The following is a 12994-nucleotide window of genomic DNA, read 5'->3' on the forward strand; positions in this document are numbered from 1 at the left end:
GGTGGGCCGGGGGTCGCGGTCGCAAGGAGTTTGCCGGTTAAACGGAAGGAGAGGGAAAGGAGTGAGGGGATTAAGCCAGGGGAATGATGTGATCTGGTTTACTTTACATTTCTCCATGGCCACGTGTAGTGAGTAAATCCCGGAGGCAAGAGAGCTACAGAGAGGCCAGGGCCCACGCTGACCACCGGGAAGCAGCTCTAATTCCTCGTCCTCCCACCAGCGCCTGGCCCCTCCCCCACCCCTACATTAGTATTGGGACTAAACCGGTCAATCCACGTTTCTTTCTTACCTTCTTCCTTCCGTCAACCAGCTTTGCCGAGTGTGGAGTACGGCCCTGGGGATGCGCTCATGGACCACACCCCGCATGGTTCCTGCCTCCGTAGAGCTTGAATTCTAAGTTCCCCGTTTGCTACATATAGACATGAGTCCTTTCTGTCTTCCACTCCATGTACGCGTTAGGAACCATGAGAACATCCAGCGAGGTTTTGGCGAAATAAATCATACTCTGCCAGCTTCTCATCCTCACTGGGCCACACTAGATCATGGGAACTTGCTATGCCCTCTCTCCCGAGGCTCTGTCAGTAAATTAGGGAAGTGAGAAGATCATCATGAAACCCATCTTGTAGCTGTAAAATGTGATGTTGAAGGTATGGGAGATAGTTATTTTCGCTTCTCTTTTCCCAACCTCTTAGAACATTTGCTTTAAAATGAGTTGCTGAACTGCATCCCTGTAAGGCTAGAAAAATCTGGGACTAAGGCGGGATGGTCCAATGGGCAGACTGAGCTTTAGGGCTTCAACAAAACAGTGGTTTCCAAAAATGAGAAAAGTTCTGCTTGGAGGCACATACCATGATTTTCGGGTCAGAAAATCTAGAACGAAGTTTTTTTCTTAAAACTTGGGAGAGGAAAACTTGATTTTGAGTTGGAACCATATACTGTTGGAAAGATCAGGCATCACGAGGCAGATGCCCAGAAAGCCTGTGAAGAAGGGTGGCAGGTGTCTGCCACCTGGGAGAAAACTACACCCCTGGAGAAAAGCAGCCCCTCCAAGGAGGCCAAACACAGATATGCATAGCATCGAAGGCCTCACTCAAGAACATCCCTAATTGAAAAGTGTTCCCAGGGCCACACGGGAATATTTGTTAGTTTACATTCTTTCTTTAATATGAAGCCTTCAATTCACTGTGGCCAGTACAGGGGTGAATGGGGATGGTGATGTCAGCCTTTTGTGTTCCCAGCAGAGAAATCTGGAAACAACTCCCAGGTTTCTTCATGGATAATGAAATTAGAAAAGATGAGACATCTCCATGGAGTAAAAACCTCAGAATTACCCATGCAAAAGAAGAGGGGAGCAGTGGTGAGGGGCATGGTAGGTCTCTGAAAAAGAACTTATGTTCTCTCCTATATTGCATGTTTGTATAGATAGAAACAGGGGGAGCCTATGACTCAGATATGTCACCAGCAAATGGGAAATATCTGCATCAAAATAGGACTAAGTCATAAATTAGTCATAAATTCATCTTCCAGGAGTTAACTGTACCCATTACAGGACATGTATTTACTGACATTTTAATGCATTGTTGTAGTATCCCATTTAATTTTGAAGTTACATAACTCATGATACTAATATTTTCCCTGTAGTAAGACTACTATTGGCCCCTCAGTGAAGCTAACAATTGTCCCCTCAAATCATTTCTGGAGGGACATTGTCCCCTCACTCCCATCCTATAAGGGATTATAGTGAAAGCCACATCTTAAGCATGTGGTTTGTAAATGTGTAAGGACAGGACACAAATGATGCTGAAACATGGAAATTTCTCAAATGCTCTTCTCAGGCATCATTACCAGCACTGAGTGTTGGACATGGAGATGTAACACCTGTTGTCCCAGCTGCTGGAGGTGGTTTGGGCAGACAGCCTTCAGCTGTCGGCCCCTCCAGGGACAGCTTCCAATGTGGTGAACCATCTTCACCAATGTCACTCCCTTCTGGAGGTGGCCCACATCCAGTGACTGATCTAGGAGCGAATTCAAAAGTTTGGCCACTTGGCCCAAAGCCAAACATCTCTGAGAGCCCCATAGCTCCTCACGGGGTCAGCTGAGGCTGTCTCAGACACAACCCAGCTCAGCTTCTCCCTCTGCCCAAGCTTGTGTCCTTCAACAAAAGAGTTGATGCTGAACATTGAACACTGTAGTAGAGAGAATAATGACCCCCCAAAGATGTCCTTAACCCCTGGAATCTACTAATACTTTGCATGGGTAATTAAATTAAGGTTCTTGAGATGGGAGGATTATCCTGGATTATTCAGGTGGGTCCAATGTAATCACAAAGGTCCTTTTAAGAAGGAGACCTGAAATCAGAGTGGCGGGCAGTAAATGTGAAAATGGCAAATAATTGATAGGTTTTTGGATAATATTTCTATACTGCCAAGGAGTGGGATTACATCAATTTAAGATATGCACAGTAATTCCTCCTCCAGTGCCAGTGATTGGATCAAAAATTGAGCATGTAGCTCCGTTTAGACCAAAGGGTCTTAAGGACGAGTCTGCTGAGAGATCTCAGGAAAGGTTTCATTCTCCTTAAAAGGGGGGATTCAAGGAAGAGATGCTGATGAGCCTTATAAACGTTATGGTCATTACACTCAGTGAAATAAGGCAGTCACAAAAGACCACATACTATATGATTCTAAATCCACGAAACATCCAGAATTAGCAGATACGTAGAGCTGGAGAGTGGAGTAGAGGCTACCCAGGGCTGGGCTTAGGGGTGGTTGGGGAGAAATGGAAAGTGATTGCTAATGGATATGAGATTTCTTTTTGGGATGCAATGTGCGACAGTTGGTTGTGGTGACGGCTTCAGGACTCTAGGAGTACAGTAAGGGGACAATCACATGGTATGGGATGACTTTCTTCCTCAGAGAAGAGATGGTCTTTCTTCCTCAGACAAGATCAGACGCATGCATAATACCTAAAATTGCTGAGGTGGAGAAGCTGAAGGGACTCCCTCTTAGAAAGGCTCTGTCTAGGGGCACCTGAGTAGTTCCATTGGTTAAGCATCCAACGCTTGATTTTGGCTCAGGTCAGGATCTCAGAGTTGTGGGATTGAACCCAGCATGGGGCTCCGTGCTAGGTGTGGAACCTGCTTGAGATCGTCTCACTCCCTCTCCCTCTGCCCCTCCCCCAGCTGGCGCACTCTCTCTCCCTCGCTACAAAAACAAAAGAAGGGCACCTGGGTGGCTCAGTCGTTAAGTGTCTGCCTTCCACTCAGGTCATGATCCCAGGGTCCTGGGATTGAGCCCCACATCGAGCCCCACATCGGGCTCCTTGCTCAGCGGGAAGCCTGCTTCTCCCTCCCCCACTCCCCCAGTTTGTGTTCCCTCTGTGTCAAATAAATAAATAAATATCTAAAAAAAGAAAAGAAAGTCTCCATCTCTGCTGTTTTTCTGCTAAGAAAACTCATGTTCTATATTTGCTTCTGAGCAAGCCAAAGAAGTAATGTTCCCACTTCAAGGAGGAAACAAGAAAGTTAACCGTTCTCTAGTTCTGCCCTAGGCCCCAAACACCTGATACACTTAAGAAGAGCCAGTTCCTGCCCACGTTCCAGGACATTAGCCTCAGACAAACCTCGCTGATGCCGGCATCAATACCCCTACCTTTGGTAATTTATAACACCTGTCATTCACCTGTCCCCTGCCTTTGATCAGACCCTACCCTGGATTCCTATGGGAATGTGTACCCTAGACCCCTTTGCAGTATAAACCCCTAATCCCAAGCGATGACAAGACTCATTCTCCTTTGCTTTCTGAGTCTCCCAGTCACTCTGTCTGTCCTTTACCTGTCACTCACACTCTTCAGTAAACTCAGTTTTCACTTTCTCCAGCTTGCGTTTGAATTCTAACCTGTGTGAAGCCTTGGCTGGTCCTTCAGGACCCTCCTTGGGGTGCTCAGACCCAGCCTGACCGCGTCACTGCCACAACCCGTGTTCAGCCATGACGGAAACCAGTTTGGGCCAATGCCAACTCACAGAGGATGGGAGGGGAAAGAGAGAAAGAACCTGGGTCCTCAAGGACATCATTGAGTCACATGGTTGTACTGTGCCTGGAGCTTGCTCAAACTCTGGACATCCTATTACAGGAAATAATTCCTTTATTATTATTATATTCCTTTATATAATATATATTATATTCCTTATATAATATATATTATATTCCTTATATAATATATAATTATATTCCTTTGTGTAGTATATATTATATTCCTTTATATAATGTATATTACTATATTCCTTTGTGTAACATATTATTATATTCCTTTATATAATATATATTATTTTATCCTTTATATAATATATAATAATATTATTATTATATTCCTTTAACTGTGCATAAGTCAGTTAAGAGTCAGGGATTTCTGTTTCTTGATGCCAAGAGCACTGAACTGATCTACTGCCAGCCGCAGGCTATGGGTGGGTAGAAGACATAGTAGGGACAGTATTTTTAAAAAGATGTTACGTCTTTATGAGGAATACAGGTGAAAGTAAATGGCAGATACTACTGGTATCAATGGTATGTCTTACCTTTTATTGTTCCTGAAATCACTCTCCAGCCATTCCCCTGGACCCGTGCTATGTTTGCTGTGGACAGATTCACTAACATGAAAAGAGTTAAAGATTCAGAAAAACTGTTATAATGCTCGTCCCTACATATAATAGCCTTATACGTAGCATCTCAGAAGAAATCTGCCTGCGGGAATAGGTACTCCCCAGTCAGAACTTCTATCATAGAAAATTATGTATGAATTCTTTTAACATTCATTTCTGGTTTGTTTACTTATTTTATGCCTACAGACTCCTCTTCAGACTACTCTGTTTCCCCTAGGAAAAAGTACAAAATGGTGTTCTTGTGGTATTTATGCTTAAAATCTCTTCCTTGTTGTGACCTTTACTATCCACTGCATATACTACAACCAGATTGGAGACATGTAAATGAGGCCTTTTGAGAAACCAGCAGGTTCCTAGGAGAGAGAATATCTTCCCAATGTAACACAGGGTTTTTGTGTTTTTTTTTATAAGACCCTCTGTAATGCTCATTCTTGCCCATATGGGCCCAGCCTTTTTCTGAATGTGACTTCTCTTATTAATGTGTCTCCTTGTCATTCTTTGCCAACTACTCCTGGCGACATCTGGCACTTTCTAGCTGCCTATATAATTTGATATAGGAGTGAAAAGTGACAAAGGTGGGGTCCCCCTGATGGCATCAAACAAGGTCTCCAATTTTGTTTTGCAAATCCCGGTCTCCCAAAGTAACTCAGTGCTAAGCATTCCAGAACAAGAAGGGGGTAATTCCATCTCTAATGAATTTTGAGTCAATTTTTTAAGACTTTATTTTTTAGAGCAGTTATAAGTTTAAATTGGGAGGAAGGTAGAATAATTTTCTATCTATGCCTCTGCCCTTACACTTGCCCAGCTTCCTACAATATCAACACTTCTCACCAGACTGATACATTTGTTAAAACTGAGGAACCTATGTTGACCCACCCTAATCACCGGAAGTCACAGTTTAGTCTACAGTTCACTCTTGCTGCTATACATTTTATGAGTTTAAAGAAAGTATAGTGACATATTTCCATCATTATAATATTGTACAGAATCATTCCACTGCCCTAAAAATCCTCTGTGTTCTGCCCCTTTAGCTCTCCCCACTCCCACCCTGGCAACCACTGATTGTTCCGTATTCCCAGTTTTACCTTTTCCAAAATGTTATCTAATTGGAGTCATACATTATGTAGCCTTTTTAGATATGTTTCTTTCACTTTATAATATACATTTAATGTTCCTCCATGTCTTTTCATGGCTTGATAGCTCATTTCCTTTTAGCATCAAATAATACTCTGTTGTCTGGTTGTATCACAGTTTATTAATCTGTTCACTTAATAAAGGACTTCTTGTTTGCTTCCAAGTTTGGGCAATTACAAATAAATCTACTATAAACAGATGTGCAGGTTTTTGTGTGGACATAAGTCTTCAACCTCTCTGAGTCAATACAAGAAGCATGATTGCTGGCTCATATGGCAAGAATAGGTTTAGTTTTGTAAGAAACCACCAAACTGTCTTCCAAAGTGGATGTACTAGTTTGCATTCCTACTGGCAATGTATGAGAGTTCCTGTCGCTCCACATTTGGTGGTGCCCTGTGCTCCAGAGTGGGGCCGTTTTAATAGATGTGTACTGGTATCTCGTTGTTTTAATTTGCATTTCCCTGATGACATGTGACATGGAGCATCTTTCATGTTTGTTTGCCCTCTGCATATCTTTTTGGTGAGGTGTCCGTAAAGGTTTTTGGCCTATTTTTAAAATCAGGTTGTTTTCTTATAGTTGAGTTTTAAGAGTTCATTGATTATTTTGAATAACTGTCCAATACCAGATGTGCCTTTTGCAAATGTCTTCTCCCAGTTTGTGGCTTGCCTTCTAATTCTCTTGATACGGCCTCTTGCACAAAATAATTTTTTCATTCTAATAAGGGCCAGTTTATGAACTTTTTTCTTTCAGGGAGCATGTTCAGTGTTGTATCTGAAAAGGCATCACCACACCCATGTCATCTAGGCGTTCTCCTGTGTTATCTTCTAGGAGTTTTATAGTTTTGTATCTTATATTTAGGTCTATGATCCATTCTGAAGTAATCTCTGTGAAAAGTATAAGGACTGTGTCTAGATTCTTTTTTTTTTTCTTTTGCACATGGATGTCCAGCTGGTCCAGCCCCATTTTTTGAAAAGCTCAGTCCATTATAGTTATGTGGCTCTATTTCTGAGCTATTTTGTTCCATTGATCCATTTCTTCCCCCAATACTACAGTGTCTTGATTACAGTAGTTACATAGTAAGTCTTGAGGTTGGGTAGCATCTGTCCTCTAACTCTGTTCTTTTCCCTCAATATTGCATTGGCTATTTTGGGGTTGTTTGCCTCTCTACCTAAACTTTAGAATCAGTTTGTCAAACTGATTTGCTAGAATTTTGATTGGGATTGTAATGAATCTATGGATAAAACTGGGAGGAACCAACGTCTTGACAATATTGAGTCTTTCTATCCATGAACGTGGAACATCTCTCCATTTATTTAATTCTTCTTTTATTTCATTCATCAGAGACGCAAAATATAAAAGAGAGTTAACAGGCATGCAAGAGAGCATGAGAAGGTCCCATAACCATCTAGTGGTATCTCCATAAGGAGAGAATAGAGAATAGGAAGAAGCAGTATTCAAAAATACTGGCAGATGGAGCAGACACACTATAGAACACTAAAGGGAAAATCCTAAAAATACCCAAAGGAAGAGGAAAGCAAAGAAAATTAAATGAAAATGTATAAACAGGGTGGAGGTTTCATCCTTATTCTGACACTAGTCTCTAATCTGTAGCCGTGATTATAACCTGCCCCTCTGCTACCCGTTCCACATTTCCTCACCTTAGGCCAGGCTTCTGCTGGTTAAAATTTGAGGAGGGGAATCAAATATTCATTCCTGGGGAACTGAGTTCAAGGTCCTGCCTGGATAGAGATGCAGTCGTACCTCACTAATCTTTGCCCTTAGACGTGGCAACATAAAGAAGTGGTCAGGGATCTCCTGGGTTTCATGCATATAACTCCCTACTCTCATTGTTTAGCAACAACTTTGCTTGCCCTTGAAAATTGGGCAAAAGTCCCTCACCAGGAGAGACAGTCTTTTACTTAAGGCCCCCAATACTCTTTTCCATCTCTAGTATATGCAGGCTTGGCTACAAGCTGAGTCACTGGGACTCAGCCAGCTCAATGAGGAATGCAAGATCTGGCATCAGGTGTAGACCATGCTAGCTGAGCTCCAGATCCTAGTTGTTTCCCCAGTAAAGATGCTCCCTTTGTCACATAGTAGACCAGATGTTCCTGTTCCTCTCCCAATTTCCCTAAAATATGGAAAGTAGGAGGGACAGGATTTCACTGCTGGAGGACTTCCCATGGTATGCCCAGCTGTGCCTAACCAAAGCACATCTCCATACAGAATAATGAGAGTTTGTGGGATCATATCACACACACACTCTTTTCCTTCTCCTTCTCTTCCCTTCTGTTGCTGCTGAAGTTTTTCTCTAAGACCTTCCTTTACACTTTCAATTATATTTGTATTTGCATGAGGCAGGGTGTGTTTGCCCATGTGTGCACACTGCTATCTTAGTCTGGGTTCTATAAAACAGGCTGAAAGCTAATGTGTTGTTACCTTTCAAGACATGACTCCCATGGAGAAGGACAAGGAGGAACGGGGATGTGAGGCAGCAAAAGCTGGCCACTTTTAAGTGTGACCGATAGCTTCATCCAATGGGACTGTCCTCCAAAATCCACATCAACTAAGTCTCAGAACCATCCTGTGAAGGAGAAGTAGGGGAAGGATCTATCCACCTGCTCTTGCCTTCCATGGTCAAGCTGTTAGCTTCCTGAAGGATGTGGGAATGTGTAGGAATGGGTGCAGAGCAGGCTCTCACAGCAATATCAACAAGGAAGCCAGGGATACCTCAACCTCTCAAGAGCCTGAGGCCCACATTCAAGATAGGTGCATTCTGGCTGCGCCTCTCCAAAGTCGGTCCGAGCACATGCAAAGCTGGTTGCACAGTGGCAGCTGGAACACGAGACAGGTGGGGTCATTAGGCACAAACCGATGGATAAGATATGTTGGATACACTGACTTAATGCATGACCCTGATCTTTCCCTGTTTACCCAGTGACCTCATTAGATACAACACCCAGTTGGTAGTCAAAGCTTCAAATCCAGTGAAAATATTATCCTCTTGGTACCAGCATTTCTATTTTGGATATTTTTTATACAATGGGGACAAGAAGTAAACATTTTGGAAGGAGGTCACCGGGTATTTGTGAGATGAGCTACTCTCCATTCTACTACTTGATTCCCTGACTCATGTCTTCTGGCTAAAGGAAGAATTGCTTCATATATTGTGCTGATTCAAAGAATATTCTCAATCTTGCACGCAGCACTCCTTATTGAAAATGCTTACTTAATCAGCTGGGGGCACGAGTGAATTTCAATAGACCATTCCATGATTCCATAAGACCAGCTGCTTCTGGGTGTTGGGGACATGATAAGACCAGTGATTCTCATGTGCTAGAACCCATTATCTAACTTGGATTCCTTGGTTAGAAGCAATGTTGTGCAAGGCACCATGACCATTTTTAAGACCTCTGATATGTCCCCAGGCAGTGGTTCTGGCAAGGCATGACAGGCAGGGGAAAATAAAAGCAAATCTGTGGATCCTTCGTGGGGTCTTGTGCTGAGCTCCAATCAACATCCCGATCTGCCCCCAGTCCACTGGGGGCAGACCTAGCAGACACTCGATCTGCTAGGACTTAAGGGCTGAAGCATGTAGTCAATGGTGCTAGAGCAGCCAAGGTGGTTCTCATGCTCTGAACTCACTCAAACCTGATCATTTTTCATTCACCTGTGAAGTAGGCCACTGGAGCACACACAAATCTCATAGTCGTTGCCTCAAAAATAGGTGCCTCCTTGTGGTGGAGGGCCCAGTGCCCACCCCCTTCCTTCACTGTGTTAACGCTAAAGGAGTGTACCAGCCAATATGATGTCTTTGGGGTAGAGCTGCAGGGAAAATCTCTTATCCTCAGTGGTGGCACAGCATAGTTCTAGGTGTCCATAGATCACGATATTTTTAAAATCCTTTTTAATTAATGTATGATATTGCAACATTTGGATACATCACTGTTTAGCATCCCTTCATTGTTAAAAGATGGGGCTTTGTGGTTATAACTAAAAAACAAATGAAAGATCTTTGAAGTCATTTATGATTATATTCCTAGGGTTACTTTTTACACTTGCAATCAGAAAAAATATATTGCATATTCCCCAACTATTTCATTAAAACCTTTTTTTACTGGGGTGCCTGGGCAGCTCAGTTGGTTAAGTGTCTGACACTTGACTGTGACTCTGATCATGATCTCAGGGTTGTGAGATCAAGCCCTGTATCAGACTCCACACTCAGTGGGGAGTTTGCTTGATTCTCTCTCTCCTTCTTCCTCTCCCTGCCCACACTCGCATTCTCCCTCTCTAAAATAAATAAATAAATAAATAAATAAATAAATAAATAAAATCTTAAATAAAATAAAAACATAACCAATTTATATTCTCATTATTTGTTTGGGATGGTACCTTCACCATCATTAAGGTTTTCCCCCAATTTCTACTTATTTAATTGTTGGAGAAATAGCATTTCTTTTTTTTTTTTTTCAATTTACATTTCATTGATTATGTGTAAAATGTGCTTTTTAAGCCACCAGGCCATTTTTATTTTCTCTTCCATAAAATATTTGCTTGTCTTTTACTTATATTTTTATATTTTCCCAACATGCCTTCCATGTTTATTTTTATTTTTTAAAATTCTCTAACTTCATCTAAATAGTCAAAATATCACATTTTAGAAAGATATTATAGTAACTGGATTCTAGTGAAATGTTAATTTTTCTCATCAACTTGATACATGCTCTTTATAGCTTTAGGACAGTAATCCTTTTGTTTGTTGCAAATATTTTCCTGCTTTATTTGCCTTTGTACTTGGTTAATGAAATCTTTGATGTGAAAAAAAAAAAGTTGAATTCTATGTGGATGAATCTTAATCATAGAGAACCCTCTAATGATTAGAAATTCACATACATACTCATTTTCTATGGTTTCATTTTATTATAAAATGAAAAAATTCACCCATAACTATGTTTCTGTATCAAGATGCACCAAAATCTTTCCAACTTTAAGATCTCTACTGCAGACCCTCATCACCTTGCTCCCACTCATTCTCCTCCCCCAAGCCTAATGGTTACTCCACCAAACAGTCCTCCCTGCATCACTCTCCTAAATCAGGTTCCTCCTGCTATACTCACCCAAAGCTCCCATGCCCTTTATGAAATTCATAATAATCTGCAATTATATATTTAGTTGTATGGTTATTTATGGCCTGACCCCTCTTCCCAACATAATGTTCTAATTTTATAAGGGCAGTGACGATATTTCTTTTTCCTGAAGAATACTCACATCCATATATGTATATATAGTATCTGGCACAAAATAAATATTAAGGATTGAATGAGTCATGAACTTTCTTCATTCTCTGCCCTCCTACATACTAAATTTCATACATATTTACTCAAACATTACCATACACCACCTTTCTCCACCATAAGCTCTGGGAGAGAATGTTCCTTCCTCCCACCCAAGGCTCATGCACCCACCCATACTTTGCACAGCACCCCTTCTTCCTCATCAGTAATGCCTCATCAGTAATCTCTCTGCACTCTTTTCTCCCTCCCATCTACACTGTCCTTCCCTTTTAGCATATACAGCTACCCAAAACCCATCCACTTCAACATAGAAATATACCAAAACCTACCCTTTCTGATCTTGCAAGTCTCTGCTACAGATAATTTACATATGACAAAATGCACCCCTTTTAAGTGTACAGATTGGTGACTTCTGATGACTGTACATATTCCTGTGATGGTCATGCTGGAGATATAGAATGTTTCCATCACTGCCCTAGTATCGTCTCATCCTTCCTAGCCAACTTCCTCATGCCCCCAATCTGCCCCAGCAGCAAGAAGCCATGACTCTGCTTTCTGTCAACATAAATAACATCTCTTTTAGAGTTTCATATAAATGGAATCACCCAGTAGTCCCATTTTGTCCCTGATCTCTTTCTCTCAACATGGTGTCTTTAAGATTCATCCATATTATTGGGTATGTGAACAGTTTTTTCCCTTACTGCCAGTGGTAGCCTACTCTCAGGATCTACTGGATCCACTCATCCATTGACAGAAGTTTTAGATAATTTTAAAGTTTGGGCTATTATGAATAAAGCTGCATCTAACATTTGTATACAAGTCTTTGTGTAGATTATTGTTTATGTTTTCATTTCTTAAGGGTAAATGCATAGAAATGGAATGGCTGAGTTGTACGATAAGTATATATTTAACTTTTTAAGAAAGTACCAAACTATTTTCCAAAGTGGTTGTACCATGTCACATTCCCACCACATTCTTCACCAACAATGGCTGAGTTGTACAATAAGTATATATTTAACTTTTTAAGAAAGTACCAAACTATTTTCCAAAGTGGTTGTACCATGTCACATCCCCACCAACATGAGAGGTCCTGGGGCTCCATATCCTCACCAACACTTGGTATATCAGCTTTTAAATTGTAGACATCCTAACGGATCGAATTGTCTATCATATATCTTCTCCAGTGAAGCATCTATTTAAATATTTTGCTCATTTTGAAAAATTAAGTGAAAAAATAAGGTGAATTTTAAGAGTTCTTTATATATTTTAGATTAACTCCTTTTTCAGGTATGTTTTAAAAATATTTTCTCCCAGTCTATGTTTTACCTTTTCATTTTTGTAACAGTGTCTTTTTAAATTATATAATTATAATTAATTTACATAATATATATTATATGCATATAATATATATTATTATAATATTATAAATAAATATATATATATGTAAAAATAATACAACATATTATTTGTTTCAGGGGTACAGGTCTGTGATTCATCAGTCTTACACAATTCACAGCACTCACCATAGCACATACCCTCTGCAATGTCCATCACCCAACCTCCTCATCTCTCCCCTGCCTGCCCCACTCCTCTCCAGCAACCTCCAGTTTGTTTCCTGAGATTAAGAGTCTCTTATGGTTTGTTTCCCTCTCTGGTTTCATCTTGTTTCATTTTTCCCTCCTTTCCCCTATGATCCTCATCTTGTTTCTCAAATTCCTCATATCAGGGAGATCATATGATAATTGTCTTTCTCTGATTGACTTATTTCACTCAGCATAATGCCTTCTAGTTCCATCCACATCATTGCAAATGGCAAGATTTAATTTCTTTTGATGGCTGTGTAGTATTCTATTGCATATATATATATATATATATATATATATATATATATCACATCTTCTTTATCCA

The 12994-nt window shown here is 40.8% G+C and overlaps 1 protein-coding gene across 1 annotated transcript in view; it reads right to left on the minus strand.

Moving 5' to 3' along the window:
- AGK (acylglycerol kinase) overlaps positions 1 to 393 on the minus strand; it is a 70808-nt gene extending 70415 nt beyond the window's left edge. Inside the window, exon 1 of the mRNA XM_032867462.1 lies at positions 290 to 393. The gene's annotated coding sequence lies outside the window, so the exon portion shown is untranslated. The remainder of the gene's footprint in view (positions 1 to 289) is intronic.
- Positions 394 to 12994: the final 12601 nt, after the last annotated feature.

This window comes from Lontra canadensis, unplaced genomic scaffold (assembly GCF_010015895.1).
Source record: "Lontra canadensis isolate GAN:19392208 unplaced genomic scaffold, GSC_riverotter_1.0 scaffold2, whole genome shotgun sequence".
Taxonomy (NCBI): domain Eukaryota; kingdom Metazoa; phylum Chordata; class Mammalia; order Carnivora; family Mustelidae; genus Lontra; species Lontra canadensis.